The sequence below is a fragment of the Passer montanus genome, unplaced genomic scaffold, assembly GCF_014805655.1.
Source record: "Passer montanus isolate IOZ18808 unplaced genomic scaffold, ASM1480565v1 scaffold17, whole genome shotgun sequence".
Lineage (NCBI taxonomy): Eukaryota > Metazoa > Chordata > Aves > Passeriformes > Passeridae > Passer > Passer montanus.
The window spans coordinates 5,664,018-5,678,908 of NW_024364270.1; positions in this window are offsets into that span (position 1 = coordinate 5,664,018).

Genomic DNA, 14,891 nt, shown 5'->3' on the forward strand with positions numbered 1-14,891 from the left:
GCTGACCTTCTGTTTTACCTTTGGGGAAGCTAATGCTTGCATTGCAAGGGGAAAGCTGGTTGGTTGTTTTTCATTATAGTATGTGCCACAAATAAGAATGTCAGGAAGGTCTGAAATTTCATCTCATCCAAATCGATTAGTGTTAATGTTTTTCTCATTATGATTTCATCGGGATTAATTAAAGGAATCTGTGAATAATATGCTGCACATATTTGATATGCAAAACCAAACCAACTGTACAATTTATGTTTCCTTACAGCTGGTACTTTCCATATTCAGTTAGGAATATAGACTACATGTCCACGGTGTAGACTAATGCAGCTCACCTTCCTGAGCCATGAAGTGCCCTTACTGTCAGGGAAGCCTGTGCTAGCAGTAACCCTGCTGGAGCTGACACCTCTGCCCTGCACAGCCAGCCCAGAAGGCAATAGACTCATTTCCTTACCAGCTCAGGAGGCCCAATGCATGTTTAGAGTTCCTTGGTACAAATCTGTCTTGGCGATTGCATTTAAAAATAGTTCAGGGTAAACTTATGGAATGTCCAATATTTTTTTTCAGACTCATCCAGTGGTCACTCAGAGCACTCTATAAATTGTCTGACTGGCATGATTCATCAGTAAGCATACACAAAATACACAGGAGTAGGCTGCTTATAGTTTTCAGGAAAGGGCTCATGAACAGCAGAGAGAAATCGTTGTTGATGGCAATGGTAGTGTCCAATTAACCCCTCTCAACATAAATATCTGAATTTTTAGAGAAGCCATTTTAAGTGTCTTTTATAAAAATTTAATTTTGTGGGCAGATCAGAGGATAAAGATTTTATGTCCTTTGTATTTTTTTTAAAACATGACAAACCATCTTTGCAGGCAATAAGATCTTGATATATTTTATATTTTGAGGCACAGAAGCAAAATAGTGCAAATCTGTTTTCTGATTTCACTGGTCTTGGCACTGGCTCCTGAATATTTGCATCTTAATTTCTTCCCCTCAGATGTGGTATTTGATTTAAGTGTTTGTGAAAACTACTAATCTGACAGTCCTGTGGACTGAAGTCTTCCATTTATTCATCCATTAACTACAAAGTTCAAGTTTCCCTTTCAAACTAAAGTGCCTCTATCCTTGTTGGCCAGACCGCCCCGAGGGAGGAATCATTTAGATTCCAACCACACTCTTACCCCATCCCCATCCTTGCAAATGCCAGCAAGAAGCCAATCTGTGCCAGCTGTTGCATATTTCTAATGGACACACTTGTCTATAGGGAATAATGTGACCAGGTAACTTCAAGAAGATAAAAATTTCAGGTTGCTACCAGTCTGGGCTGGACTTGAACTGATACTCCAGGAGGAAATTATTGTCTCCCATATTATTGTCTCCCATTACCAGTCCAGATACACTTTGAATTTTCTTTGGGGCTCTAAGAAGTATTTTAATGAAAGTAGACCTTTTTAAAAATATATTTACCAAGAACTCTGTGGACCATTTGAATTTCAGTCTATATTAACTGCATTGAGCTGTAGTTTATACTTAATAGGTAAGGAAAACAAAGTATAGTATGAATGCAACCTGTTATACCTGGTACACATTTACCTAAACAGTGTCAGGTTTTGAAACAGCTTGCATTAATTCTTCTGTACAGTGCAGAAAGAAACCAGAAACAAGTTGAAGTTTGCTCAACTAAATTCTTTTTCAGGCTGCTGAGAAGGAGTTTTTCACTGATTATTTTCCCCACTTTTTCTTTTTTTTACTTTCAAAAAAGGCATAAATAAAAATAGATTGGTTCTGAAGTAACAGAAGGACCAACACAGAGATGATGAACGTATTCCAGTCATATGCATTTGGAGAAATCCAAAACTTCCAGGTTCTCATTTTTCCATAAGACAGCCAATTCTGACACTTTAATATATAGGCGTAGATATGCCAGAGGGGGAGAAAAGAGGAGATTCTTTCCCATCTGTTGTTGCAGCTTGATTGCTTTGGTGCCACGCATACTACTGGCCCTGCACTGTAGCAGCTAATGAAGAGCCTCACTGTTTTGAGGAGAAATTAGAGAGATGTGGTAGATTCTCCAGAAGCTGTATTAAGCCTCCCATTTGAGCTGTTGCCACCATTTTGGGATGGGAAGGAGCTTGGTTAGGACTTCAGCATGCGTGTGGCACACTTGAGTCTTGGTGTGTGACCACAGAGGGTGCTGAGCTCACCATTATGCTATAAAGGCATGTTTCTGGACTTTTGATTTCTCCTGTGTTTTCCACTACTTCAAATGCCCTGAAAACCCACTATATTTTTATTTTTCTGGTGGAGAAAGTATGTGTGCTACTAGGGTGGGCTCTAGTAAGGGGTTGAGAAGGTAGGTGAGACAAATGCTCTCAGGGGCAGTGAGGATGCATGTGCTGAAACCTTGACAACAGCTGGCAATTGCTGCCAGTGCTGTCATATACATTGACCAGTCTGCAAGTTCAATCCAGACCACCATGTCAAACAAGAGACCTTATCCTATTGAATTTCAACTGTGAACTTGGAAAAGAACTCACAGTAGATGAGACAGAAAAGTTAAATGCCCACATGCTTTCCCTGTTTCAATTTCCTACCATCCTCTGCTGCCCAAGGTGGTTTTATTTGCTTCTTGTGCTGTTTTGATAAGGAACTGGTCAAAATCCTCCAAGTTTTACTTAGGCAGAATTTTTCTTCCACATCTTATTCCTTTTCTGTCTTTTTTCCTGTCTAGAACAACAAGCCTTAAGCCCTTGAAAAAAATCTTGACAAACAACCCTGTGTTCTGCTTTGCCAGCTGACTGATGGATTAGTTTCAGGTACCCTTGCCTAGGCTGTCTCTTCTGCAGAGCTGCCAACAGCGCTTCCATACGAATGAGTGATCACCAGCACTCACAGTCTTCTTCTGTTAGACCTGTATCACTTTCTATCTCTCCACAGATGAAGATACCTGCTTAGACAAAAGCTTCAATCAATTTACAGTTTGAAGCCTGTCACATACAATGTGAGTCTGCAGTATTAAACTTGCAGGAGTTGAAACAGATATAAGAAAAATCTAGCACTTGCTCGCCAAGTGCAAATAGCTAGTCCTGTAATGATCTGAGAAATCTCTGAGAAGTCTCTCAGCTGGAATCCATCTATTTTTCTCTTGTGTTAAGGCCTTTGGGTTTATTATACGGTATTTTAGCCTACTAGTAGACTGAAAGCAATATGAGACATAGTCATTACATTCAGGAGGGAAATTTTGTACATTGTAAGGATGCTGAAAGCTTTTTTTCTCCCCAACAGGCAGAAAGAATTAGATTTGCCAATTCCCCAATCTGCAGTGCTTTTCTGAGAATTTTGAATTTTAAACTCTAACTTTTCAACTAACAGCTCAGGTCAAAAAACTGACTAATTCCAAGCTGTATCCTAAGACTTGTCTTCAACATGTAGAAGGAAAACTTTCACTATGGAAATCTCTTTTTCTCTGAAATAGAGGTTGCACTACAGGCTAAACAGAGAAAATTCAGTGCCTTTTGCCCCTTGCCCTTTCCAGGGAGGCGCACTGTGGAGGTCAGGCAACTATTTAAGTTAATTTTTCTTGAAAGCCTTATGCCAGATGAGTGGCTCCCACACGAAAGAAAAAGAGACAAGAAATAAAGAGAAACTAGATGTGGGGAATTTCTAGTCCCTATGCCACTTTTGTCACCAGAGTTTTCCAGGAGGACAAAGATGCAGCCTAGAAAGGAACTCGACCATACCTTGCACCAGTGACTGCATCTCTGAGTGCGGCTTTGACAGTTTCCCTTTAGCTTTCTCTTTTTTTAATCTGGAAGAACTCTACAAACTAAGGCAAATATCTTAAATGTAGAAACAGATAATGCAGATAGAGCATGCATTCAAATAGTGTGCAGAACCATAGGAAATATCCCAGAAAACATTATGAGGTTATGTTTAGCTTAGTTGCAGCTAGACTAGACAGCCTGTTAATGGACATTAAGAGAGTGTGGTTTGAAGCAGGCATTTCCAGACATTCATAAAAGATTGAGAAGCCTTGGAAGGTCAACAAATAGTTTTGTAGATTATCAGATCCCATTGACCAGTTTAGCATTTCTGGCTTCTGTTATAGTGCATATGCCCCTTATATCCAGCTACATCCACATGATCCTCAAAGCCAGTGGGAACTCACTAAAAAGTCAGTATGCACTACGGGACCCTTTAGTTTATGATTTATATATTTCTAGCTCAGCTTCAAATTTTGCAAAAGAAGGCTTCTCAGCATGCATCAATAAGAGATTAATCTTACATCCCTCTCAAAAATAACTGCTCATGGTTTTCCTTGTTTGTCAGCAACTGCCCTTTTATTCTCAGCAAGTAACTTCCTGTTATGTGTATGATGTGCAGAGAGTCATTCTTTCACCGTTAGATCTTGTGGTGGACAGATTTAGTAAGAAGTGCTCCTTTCAACCTGCAAAGAACTCTGTCAAAAGCCATTTCATTTTTTAAAAGAAGTTAATAGCACAGTGGATCCATTTACTTAGATTCTTTGTTTTATTGTGCCCAGTCATCTTGGTGTTACAACACAAAAACTTAATGGACAGTTAAGGTTGTGCAGAGACATTAGAAAAGCCAGATTAAATCTTGATTTCTGCCAGACATAAGTGACTGGAGATCAGGTACTGCAATTTTTAATTTTACAACTATTAACACTGAGTTTGAAAAAGCTTAGGTAATTTATTTCTCTTTTGTTAAAACATGGCTAAATATATTCATGTTTAAAAACATTTGCATTATTAAAGTATTTGAATGAACATGAATAAATTACTAATCTGAAAGGCTGTAATTATTTTTGCTCAGACTAGAATAAATAACTTTTTTTGCAGCATCTTTAGGCTTTGATGATCCTTTTGCCCTTGTGTATTTGTAAACTCATATACCAGTTGAGTCACCTGGATCGAAGCCACTTTTTAATAAGATATAGAAAAAATAAAGTATATTTTCTGTCAGCCTCCTCTGCTGGAACTACAAAAATAATTGCACTTGATTTTACTTCTTTGGAAATAAAAGGAACAAAACAAACCCAAAAAAAAAAAACCCAAAAAAAAACAAACCAAGAAACCAAACACCACACTAACCCTTTATTTACTTGGAAAAAACAAAATGCTGTTAACCATCTTCACTGACCCTTCTCTTAGCTGACAGTTGGTAGTGACAGACAGTGAGTAATTAGCCAGCTGTGGTAAAAAACAAAGCCATGTACCTGATGTAGTCTGATTCTGAGCTATCATTTGTGATACCTGTGGATTCCTTAGGAATGCTTCAACATTTTGAATATTTTGTCCTTCTGTCCAGACACTTAAAAATTTTTCAAGACTGTTTATTCACAAAATATATATTTCATTTCTGAATATACAGAGATGGATTTAATAGCATTCTTGTTGCCTTTTTTCCTCAAAACTTTTCCTTTCTAGCTTTGGGAATTCTAAATATCTCCAGTGTTCAACATTTTCTCTAGAATAAGAGGTAGCACACTAACATTTGAAGGAACTGACATGAAAAAAAGACTGATTTCATTTTAGATGCCTTTCTTGTCAAAACAAAAGAAGAGAAGAAACACTAGTTAAAACATGGGAAATTATGATTAGGTGCTAGGAACAAAAAATTCACAGTGAGGCTGCCTGCAACAATTTGTCTAGAGATGTTTCTTTATCTCCATCCTTGGAGATATTCAAAACTCAGCAGGACATGGCCCTGAGCAGGTTGCTGTAAGTTGTCCTTGCTTTTGAAGAAGCAGCAGGAGCTGAATAAAGTGACCTCTGGAAGTCCCTTCCAACTTGAGTGATTCTGTAGTTCAGAGCCTGCCACATGACAGCAAAGAGTTGTCTACAATCTTTGTCAGTTTTCACATTTTAGATTCAAGATATAATTATCTTTCCTGGTGCATAGATTGCTTTGAATTCTAGAGCAAGAAAGATTACACATATTCATGCCACTGTTTTGTAAAACAATCCTGCAATCATTTGTTCCATGGAAAATTGTTCTTCATGTAGCAAGTTCTTGTTCAAGCAGGAACAATCCCATAAAAGTTTGCAAGTTATGTTTTGGTGGAATGTTAGGATTAGATTGTGCTGGCAAACAGAACATATAAATGAAATATTCTCCTTTAAGTGTGCTGAATGATAAGCATATTCTACATATTATATATATGTATTACATATGAGATTCATTTACTAATAACTATTTTGACAATTAAGAGGTCTTTGGAAATCAAAGCAATGATAATGAAACAACTGTTCGTGACTTCCTGTGACATGCAGTGAAAGAATCAAAATTGGTCTGGAGGAGTTCTGGTGTGCTTACCATATTATGCATATATGGTTTGTACCTGCTGCAGGCAATAGTGAAATGCCTCAGCAACTGAACAAACAAGCATAGATAAAGATCTCATTTGAAGCATACTTTTTTCCATTTTTCCTTCTCTGCTGTTTTTGAAAGTTGTTCAGCTTAGCATGTTGGAAATATCCAATTTGGTTTACCTTCATTTGATAAGGAAATCACTAATGATGTGATGGCAAAGGATGGTGAAATGAGAAATATACCCCTCAATATTTAGTTTGTCTCCCAGTTTTATTTGGTTAGCAAAGTTTCTTCTAAAAAAGGCAGAATGAAGAAAAGCATGAAGTCTGACTAAATTTATTGTCTAATACTTGTTTTTGTCATGCTCTGCCTTCCTTTCTCGCTTATATTTTATTAAGCAAAAGGTATAAATAATGTATTAGCTAGAGGCATCCTCATCCATGACTTAATGGTACTCAAGATAAAGGCTTCCCAATTTTCCACATATTTTTAAAAAAGAAGACATGGAGCTTCTGAAGTAAGGGGAAGGAGAAAGGAAAGGAAAGGAAAGGAAAGGAAATTGAATTTCAGGTTCTGAGCAGCAGCACCACATCTGTTGTTACAACCTTAACCAATTTTAGGAATGCCTTGAGAATATGGATTAGTAGAGCTAGTATATGTAATCACTAATGACTGCTTGTGCTCTTTCATGAGAGCCAGCATTACCAAAGACATACCTGTGAGAACCAGATCTATTGCACATAAATCCTTCACAGGAGAAAGAAATACATATTGCTAAGACTCTCCTATTTCCAACAGGCAAAAGTGGTGGAGTGGAAATAATGGGACATGGTAGTTCTCTGCAGTGGCAGTCTGTGATCCTTGTTTCCCATTTATGCTTTAGGAGATGTTTCCTATTTGGGAATAAGATGCAGGGGACTGCTATAGGAAAAACACTTGTCCTGACCTTATCCTTACCCCATAACATGAAAGTAAAAGAGAATTTCAAGCAGTATACATTGTCATAAAATAATGCCTCTCCTGAGGGCAAGCCAATAACTTGGGAATTATCCCTGCATCCAGATTTGTTAAGAAAGAGAAGACATGGCAGAATTGTATTTTCTAAATGACTGATAATTTAAATCACATTCTGTCCAGTGCTTGTCTAAACCAGTGACTGAATTACATCACCCATCACAGCTCTTGGTTGTCTTTCAAAGGCAACTGCTCCACTAGGAAGGTGAAAAGGCAACTGAAATAATACAATGTGTCATCAAAATAAAATGTGATACAATTTAAGTTTATTGCTACTCAGGGAATTCTATTTCAGCATCTTACCCTCTTTGTCCAAAAGTGAGATAAACTAGTGAGCATTGACACTCCTGGTCAGAAATTTTCAGTTATTATATAACTGGAATATAAGTGTTTTTTATACAAGATACAAGTAAAATATATTCCCCCTAGACAAAAGACTATTAGCCTTAAAAATTTCATTACTTCTTCTATCCTGAAGATAAAAACTTGTATTCTTTTTCAAGAAAAAAAGCCTTGAGCCTCTGGCAAAAGATGCACAGCCTCCTTACAGTATTGCAATTTTAAAGATTGCCTCAGTTGAGGCTTTAACATGCTTTTGGTGCCTCTATGCAGCATTAAGCATATTTCCAAAGGTTCATTAAGTCATTGATAAACTTATAAAATACCAGCTTTTTGTGAGTGGAACTCAGTACTAGCTGCTCCCATTACTACAGATCCACCTACACACCTGCCAGAGACCACAGTTGGGGTGTGAGGGTCTGTTGCTTTTGACTATAAAGTTACAGGGCAGATGGATGGTCTCTCTGCAAAGAATAACTGAGCTGAGATAAGCTCAGTTAGTCAGTGTAAGAAACCATAGGAAACAGAAGGAGATGAGTCTGAAGCAAGCTAAGGTGCTTTCTTATCTTTGACACTTCACTCAGACTTTTCACAAGATGTCTACAAATCCAAAAGATAAAAACAAATTAATTTTACTCAAATCCAGAAAGTATACTGTGGTTTCTGCAGTAAGGAAAGTTTTTTCAAGACTCAGTAATGGCTCTCCTGTTCCCCAGTTTCCTGAAGTCTAGCATGCATAACTCCTTGCCTTTTTTTTTTTTTTAATTTTTATTCAAACTAGATGTTGTATAGAGACAAAAAATGATAGGATAACATAATTTCATAAAATGCCACTCACTGGACAGAGGTGGATCCCAAAGGACAGAACAGATGGCACATCAGAACAGAGGGCAGAAAAAGAAGTCATGTAAGCAAAATAATCAAAAAGGTAAAGTAAAAAAAACTCAGGTGTTAAAGAATAAATACTTATAAATACTTTATTGTTCCTTATTTTCACAGAAACAACTCCTTTTTTCCTTTCACAGAAGCAAAGCTTTTTCAGCACTGAATACTCTGTTGGCAGCTCAAAGCACTGCAAATCTTTAATAAATCCCAGGACCAGCTTCCATGTTTTCTGCACTAAACCATGATGACAGAGATAACAGCCCAGCTGATTCCTCCCTGATTATGCCCCAGTTCAGATCAACATAAATTTGGAATAGTTCAGTTGAATGTAAAGAAGTTATTTTAAACTGATACTGTAGTAAGACAGAATAAGCCCTGATTCAAAATGGGAAGATCAGATAATGTCATATATTGAATACAGACATAAATGCAAGGCTTCATTTACCAGAAGTGAATAAAAAAAGCATTTACTATATTGTTTAACTACCAATTAATTAATTTGTTTAATGTTCTATCCATTGACAAATAATATTTGCATTGACAACAATTGTACTCCTTGCTGTCTGCTCTGTACTGCTGTGATAATTATTATTTCAAAACAAAAGTCAGTCTTTTTCCCTCATTTGAGAGATACCATCCATCATATGAATTATGGATTTTATTTAGAGCATACTGAAGTCCATTGGAAAAACTACTGTGGCCTTCAGTGAGGTTTAGATCAGTCTTTTGAACAGGTCAGGATTCTTGTGGAAACTAATAGCATGAAACCTTGTAATTAACTCAACATATGTAGAACTTGTGCACAGGGGGTTTATTTTAAGGAATCTCAGAATAGATGATGCTTGAAGAGACCTCTGGAGGTAATCTAGTCCAGAACCCTTGCTCAGGGGACTACAATTGTTTCTCCAGGGTCATGCAGGAACAAAACTCTATTTCTTTACTTTTAAATGACCAACTTTCCCAATTTACTTTTTTCTTACATAAAATCTGGGCTACATCTTACTCTGTAATTATTGGATCATTTTGGAAAATCTTTTGTGGCCTCTTGTCAAGAGAGTGGAATCCTGTTGTGCGTTTTACATTTAGTATTACAATTTATTTTTTCACTGAATAGGTCATCAGGATTTGAAGTTTTAATGTAATTTTGCAAATTATTGTAATTATTTGTAATTTTGACCTTTTTATGGCTCTATATTTTGATTGCAAAGCACTACACTTCTTTAGTGTGAGCCAGTGAGACTGCAATCAATGGAGAAAAGACTTAAATAGAACTAATATAAAAGAGATACCTTTGAAGGGTAGGTAGATAAATACCTTCAAAATTGTCAAGATCTATCAGAAGTGTAACTCTCTGAGTGTCTTGGCTGTCAGATGCCACTGTTGAGCCTCAGTGAAGATGGGATGCTAAATAGCCACCTATGTTTCTATGCAGATCATTTCTAATTCTTATCCCACTGCTTAAAAGTTAATCATTTCCACCAATTACTGTGCCCATAATCTCTTCTAGAACTGCTCAACTGAATATTTTCACCATTTTCCAGGAAGTTTATTTGCTAGCATCCCAAAACATCCATGTTCTCATGAATCTGCTTATTTTCTTTTACTTTGAGAACCATACAGCAATTAGCTGAAAATGAGACCAATTACAAGTGATTGATTGATGTTGTCTATGAGTACATGATATTGGTTGTTGATGAGACTTATATATTAATTTAAATCCAGCTTCTCTTACTACTTATTGCTAGTTCAATATCAGTTAGAGTAGCCTTCATGCTTTTATGTCTTCTGGTCACAGCAAAGCCAGATATACAAGGAGCAAGGGGCTGGAAAGAGCAAATCTCCAGCATTACTGCCTGTTTAATGAGGGTGTTTTCTTTTGATCAGGAAAAGAGGGGGTACAAATCAAGACAGGATTTTAATGTTAGTCTAATCTGAATCCTCATCTTACATTTTCACATAGAAAGAGATAGAGGGATATTTGTTTGACAGGTTGTATTTGATTTCTTCTGTTCCTTTATTCTGATAAGGTCCCTAATTCAAGCAAATTCCCAATTTTCACAAATTTAGAAGTGGCTGCAATGTTTTCTGTAAGTATATTCTCATATGCTAGAATTGAAAAATTAAATGTATAGTATATTTTTAGCATTTATTTAGTGTGTTTTATTGAATAAAAATTGCATGTATGTTTTCAAAAAGATCCTAAATTCCAAATATAAAAACATATCAGTTTGAACTGTATAGAATGAAAAAGTATTATTTTAGAGAGAGAGAGCTCATGAAAATGTTTTCAGGAGGGCCAACCCTGTCCTGGGTGCAACAGGTATAACATTACCAGCTAGGCAAGAGAGAGGATTGTCCTGCTCTGCTCTGGGCTGAGGTGACCTTACCTTGAGTGCTGGGGGCAGTTCCAGGTGACACAATATAAGAAAGACATGAAGTTTTTACAGAGCATCCAAAAGAGTGCAATGAGAGTGGTGACAGGTCTGGAGGGGAAGTGGCTGAGGTCACTTGCTGTGTTCAGCCTGAAGGAGGCTGAGGGGAGGCGTCATTGCAGCAAGAACTTCCTCATGAGGGGAAGAGGAGGGGCTGGCACCAATCTCTTCTCACTGGTGACCAGTGACAGGACCTGAGGGAATGCCCTGAAGTCATTTTGGGAGTGGTTTATGTTGGATATCAGGAAAGGGTTCTTCACTGAGGGTGGTTGGGCACTGGAACAGACTCCCCCAGGGCAGTGATCACAGCACCAACCCTGACAGAGTTCAAGAAGAGTTTGAGCAATGCTCTCAGTACATGATGTGATCCTTGGGGATGGTCCCATGCAGGGTCAGGAGTTGGACTCAATGATCTTTGTGGGTCCCTTCCAATTCAGCATATTCTGTGATTCTGTGATTTGTGTCTTTTATATTACTGAAACATTTCTGAATCTCTTAGATTACTGAAATTTTTGTGGTGGGAAGAAGAAAGGAACTGGCAAAGAACAGTGATTGACAGTGACCTGGAGGCAGTGAGGGACATAGTCCATCTGATCTTACCTAAAAGGACGTTTCAGATTTCACAGCTTACACTGAGAAAACTCTGTTATCAATCAGTGATCTTGTTAGCAGTTGCAGTGGGCAGGCTAATTAATGATGCTGCTTTGCAGTAGATTGGGGGGATGAGTAGGAAATGGATATAACATAATTAAACTATTGTAATGTCTCAGATTTGGACTGTTACTTCTAAAAATGTTGGTGGCTGTATCAGTTTAATCAAAACTAATAAATATGCATGGATTTAATTTTCATCAGTTAATTTTGGAGCATAATCCCAAATACAGCTCCATCAAATGTTGGTTTTGGAAGTATGTGCTGTGAATTCACAGTTGAGCAGCCTTTCCTACAGGCTTTAATTCCCTGGACAGAACAGGAACTCTGTTACCGAGGAAGACCTTCTCAGTCTGTATTTTGCTGGGTGTCATCACAGTGGCTCAAACCTTCAGCATCCATGTGACACGGCAGGGATGACAGGACAGGGGACTGGGGATACATATTACTGTTGTGAGGGGTATCATAATGTGTCAGGATGTTGCTGCTTAGAACTGATTTGTCAGCAGGTCAGTCTTCTTGCCTTGGTAGATACAGTGCTACATTCAGTTGGCATGCTCTGACTGTTTTCAGCTTTTAACCTGTTTTATTTTGGAATGCAGGGTTACACTAATTATATTGAGTAGATTTAAAATTTTCTTGCATCTTTTAAAAGCATACAGACTTTGCAATTTTCACATCCTCTAAATGGAAGCTATGTCAGTTTCTAGGAAAAATAAACACAGAATCACAGAATATTCTGAGTTGGATTGGATCCACAAGATTCATTAAAGACCATCTCCTGCACAGGACAGCCCAAATAATCACAACGTGTGCCTGAGAGTGTTGTTCAAATGTGCTTTAAAAGATATTATCTCCAAACACATATTAAAAGAGCACATAACCAAGGTTCAGCAAGGAGTACAGCATGGAACATGTCGATATTCCTGTTCCAAATCACCAGCTTCGGGGACTTCATTGTATTATGCCAAAGACTGAGTTTATCAGTGTGGTGGTATTTTTCCAGATGGCACAGGGATAATTAAATGAGGTATTTTTTAGAGTTTAAAAGATATTATCTCCAAACACACATATTAAAAGAGGACATAACCAAGGTTCAGCAAGGAGTACAGCGTGGAACATGTCGATATTCCTGTTCCAAATCACCAGCTTCAGGGACTTCATTGTATTATGCCAAAGACTGAGTTTATCAGTGTGGTGGTATTTTTCCAGATGGCACAGGGATAATTAAATGAGGTATTTTTTTAGAGAGAAGAATAAGGAAAAAAATGAAAAACAAAACAAAACAAAAAAACCCCCCAAAAAACAAAAAACAAAAAACAAACAAACAAAAAAAAAAAAAAGGAAAAATAATTAAGCTCTTCAGCTAGTGAGTCACTGATAACAGGCCAATATTCCTACCTGGCTCTTTCTAAGCTAGAGAGGTTTAATCTCTGCAGTCCTAAGGCTAGGATCAAGGACTCTGAACAACTGACTTAGAAAACACCAAGGAAGTTGAACCAGTTGTTTGCAATTGCTTGAGGGGAATCTCAGCCATACAATCTGCCAGAAAATGCTTCAAGAAAGACTCTCTCTTTCCCCCTGAGTCCCTGGAATTAATGAAACTCATCAATGCTTGCAAAGGAGGATGCAAATTCGGGGAAAAGATGATAAAAAAGGGCCTGTGGCTCCTGCATGAGCAAATAACATGTGCTGGTATCTAAATTGATGGAAAAATCACAACCTGTGTTCACCAAACACAACAGAGATAACAGTAAATGTCACTTCTGTTAGTTACCATAGTGCCTGTCTTTTTGATTACCCCAGTGCCTTTTGTTTTTTCACAGACACTTGATTGTTCTAGCTGCTTGGCAATCTAGTCCCTTTAAGCTTTTCCATTATGTTGTCTCAACTGTATTTTGTGCAGTAGAGCTCTTAGACAAAAACACTGACTGCAGAGCAACTCATGGCTGAGGAAAGTGATACACACAGCTGAAATGGACTTTCAAAAATCTGCCATGTTTCATCACAAATCTGTGACATATTGTACCCACAGTTTTCCAACATGTAGTCAAGCTTAGAAATGCTAGCTGTACTGGACAAAAGGGTTATGATACAACTTTAAAGAATTTCATGTGTGTCTAGTGTTTTATAATGATGTTTATCAAGTAGTTAGGAATAGTAGGCAGCCCACCAGCAAAATAACCATTTCAAGCTTAAAGGTGACTCCAGAGCTGCCAAAGGAATGTGCCAAGGATCGAGATGTCACTAGGAATATTTCTGTCACTAGCTGATCAGTTCTGTGGCTGCCACCAAATAAGAAAAGGAATGGGATAATGTATTGTCTTATTTTTGTGAGGCTACCAGTCTCTGCACCAATCTACTGAAACTTTTCTGTCATTTCAAGTAAATATTTTTATGTCTTTGCATTTTCTTCCAAGCTTAAACATGTTTATGTATGTCAGGAAGTGAAGTTTCTAGCACTTAAAAATTAAAATGTTTGTTTATTATTGGTCACTACTGCTGTACATTCTCAGCCTTTAGTGTCATAGTTTGAGTGGCAGTGTTCAAGACAAGGTTGGAGCAATCTGCTCTGGTGAAAGGTGTCCCTACCCATGGCAAGGGTGTTGGAACTATGTATTCTTTAAGGACTGCTCCAATCCAAACCATTTTGATATTATGGAATGAAACTCCATTCTGGATATGTTCTAATCTCATGGCTTAGAAACTATGAGGCTAGAATAAGAAGACCTTGGAGCCTTTATGGAATTAAAGCTCTACTGCAATTTTTTGGCATTCAGAAACACCCAAAGTCACAGTCCCAGTGTCCAAAGAAGGTCTGTTTTATTCACTGTCTGGGTTTTAGTCAGTCACAAGGCAACACAAGTACATTCTGGAAGGCACTGAATAATTTTTAATCTGTGATAACCCATTCTGATACAGTAATATTAATTCACTGGGCAGTTATATTATGTTTATCCTTATGTTTTAAGGGCTACTCTTCACTGTAGCACTATAGATAAGTTTAATACAAATTTTATTCACCTGGAAAGCAGGCCAGTCCTACACATTACTTCAGAGTAAGTCTAAGCTGATATACTGGTATACTGCATAGTAACTCTGGCTTGTCTTTCAACCTTAGAAAGCTTTTGTGCTTCTGATGCACACATGGGTTAGATCCAGTGAACAAATCAAAAACATTTCTACGCTTTCAATTAAACTGAGGTCAGTAAACAGAGGTCTGAGTCCATCTGAATCCAG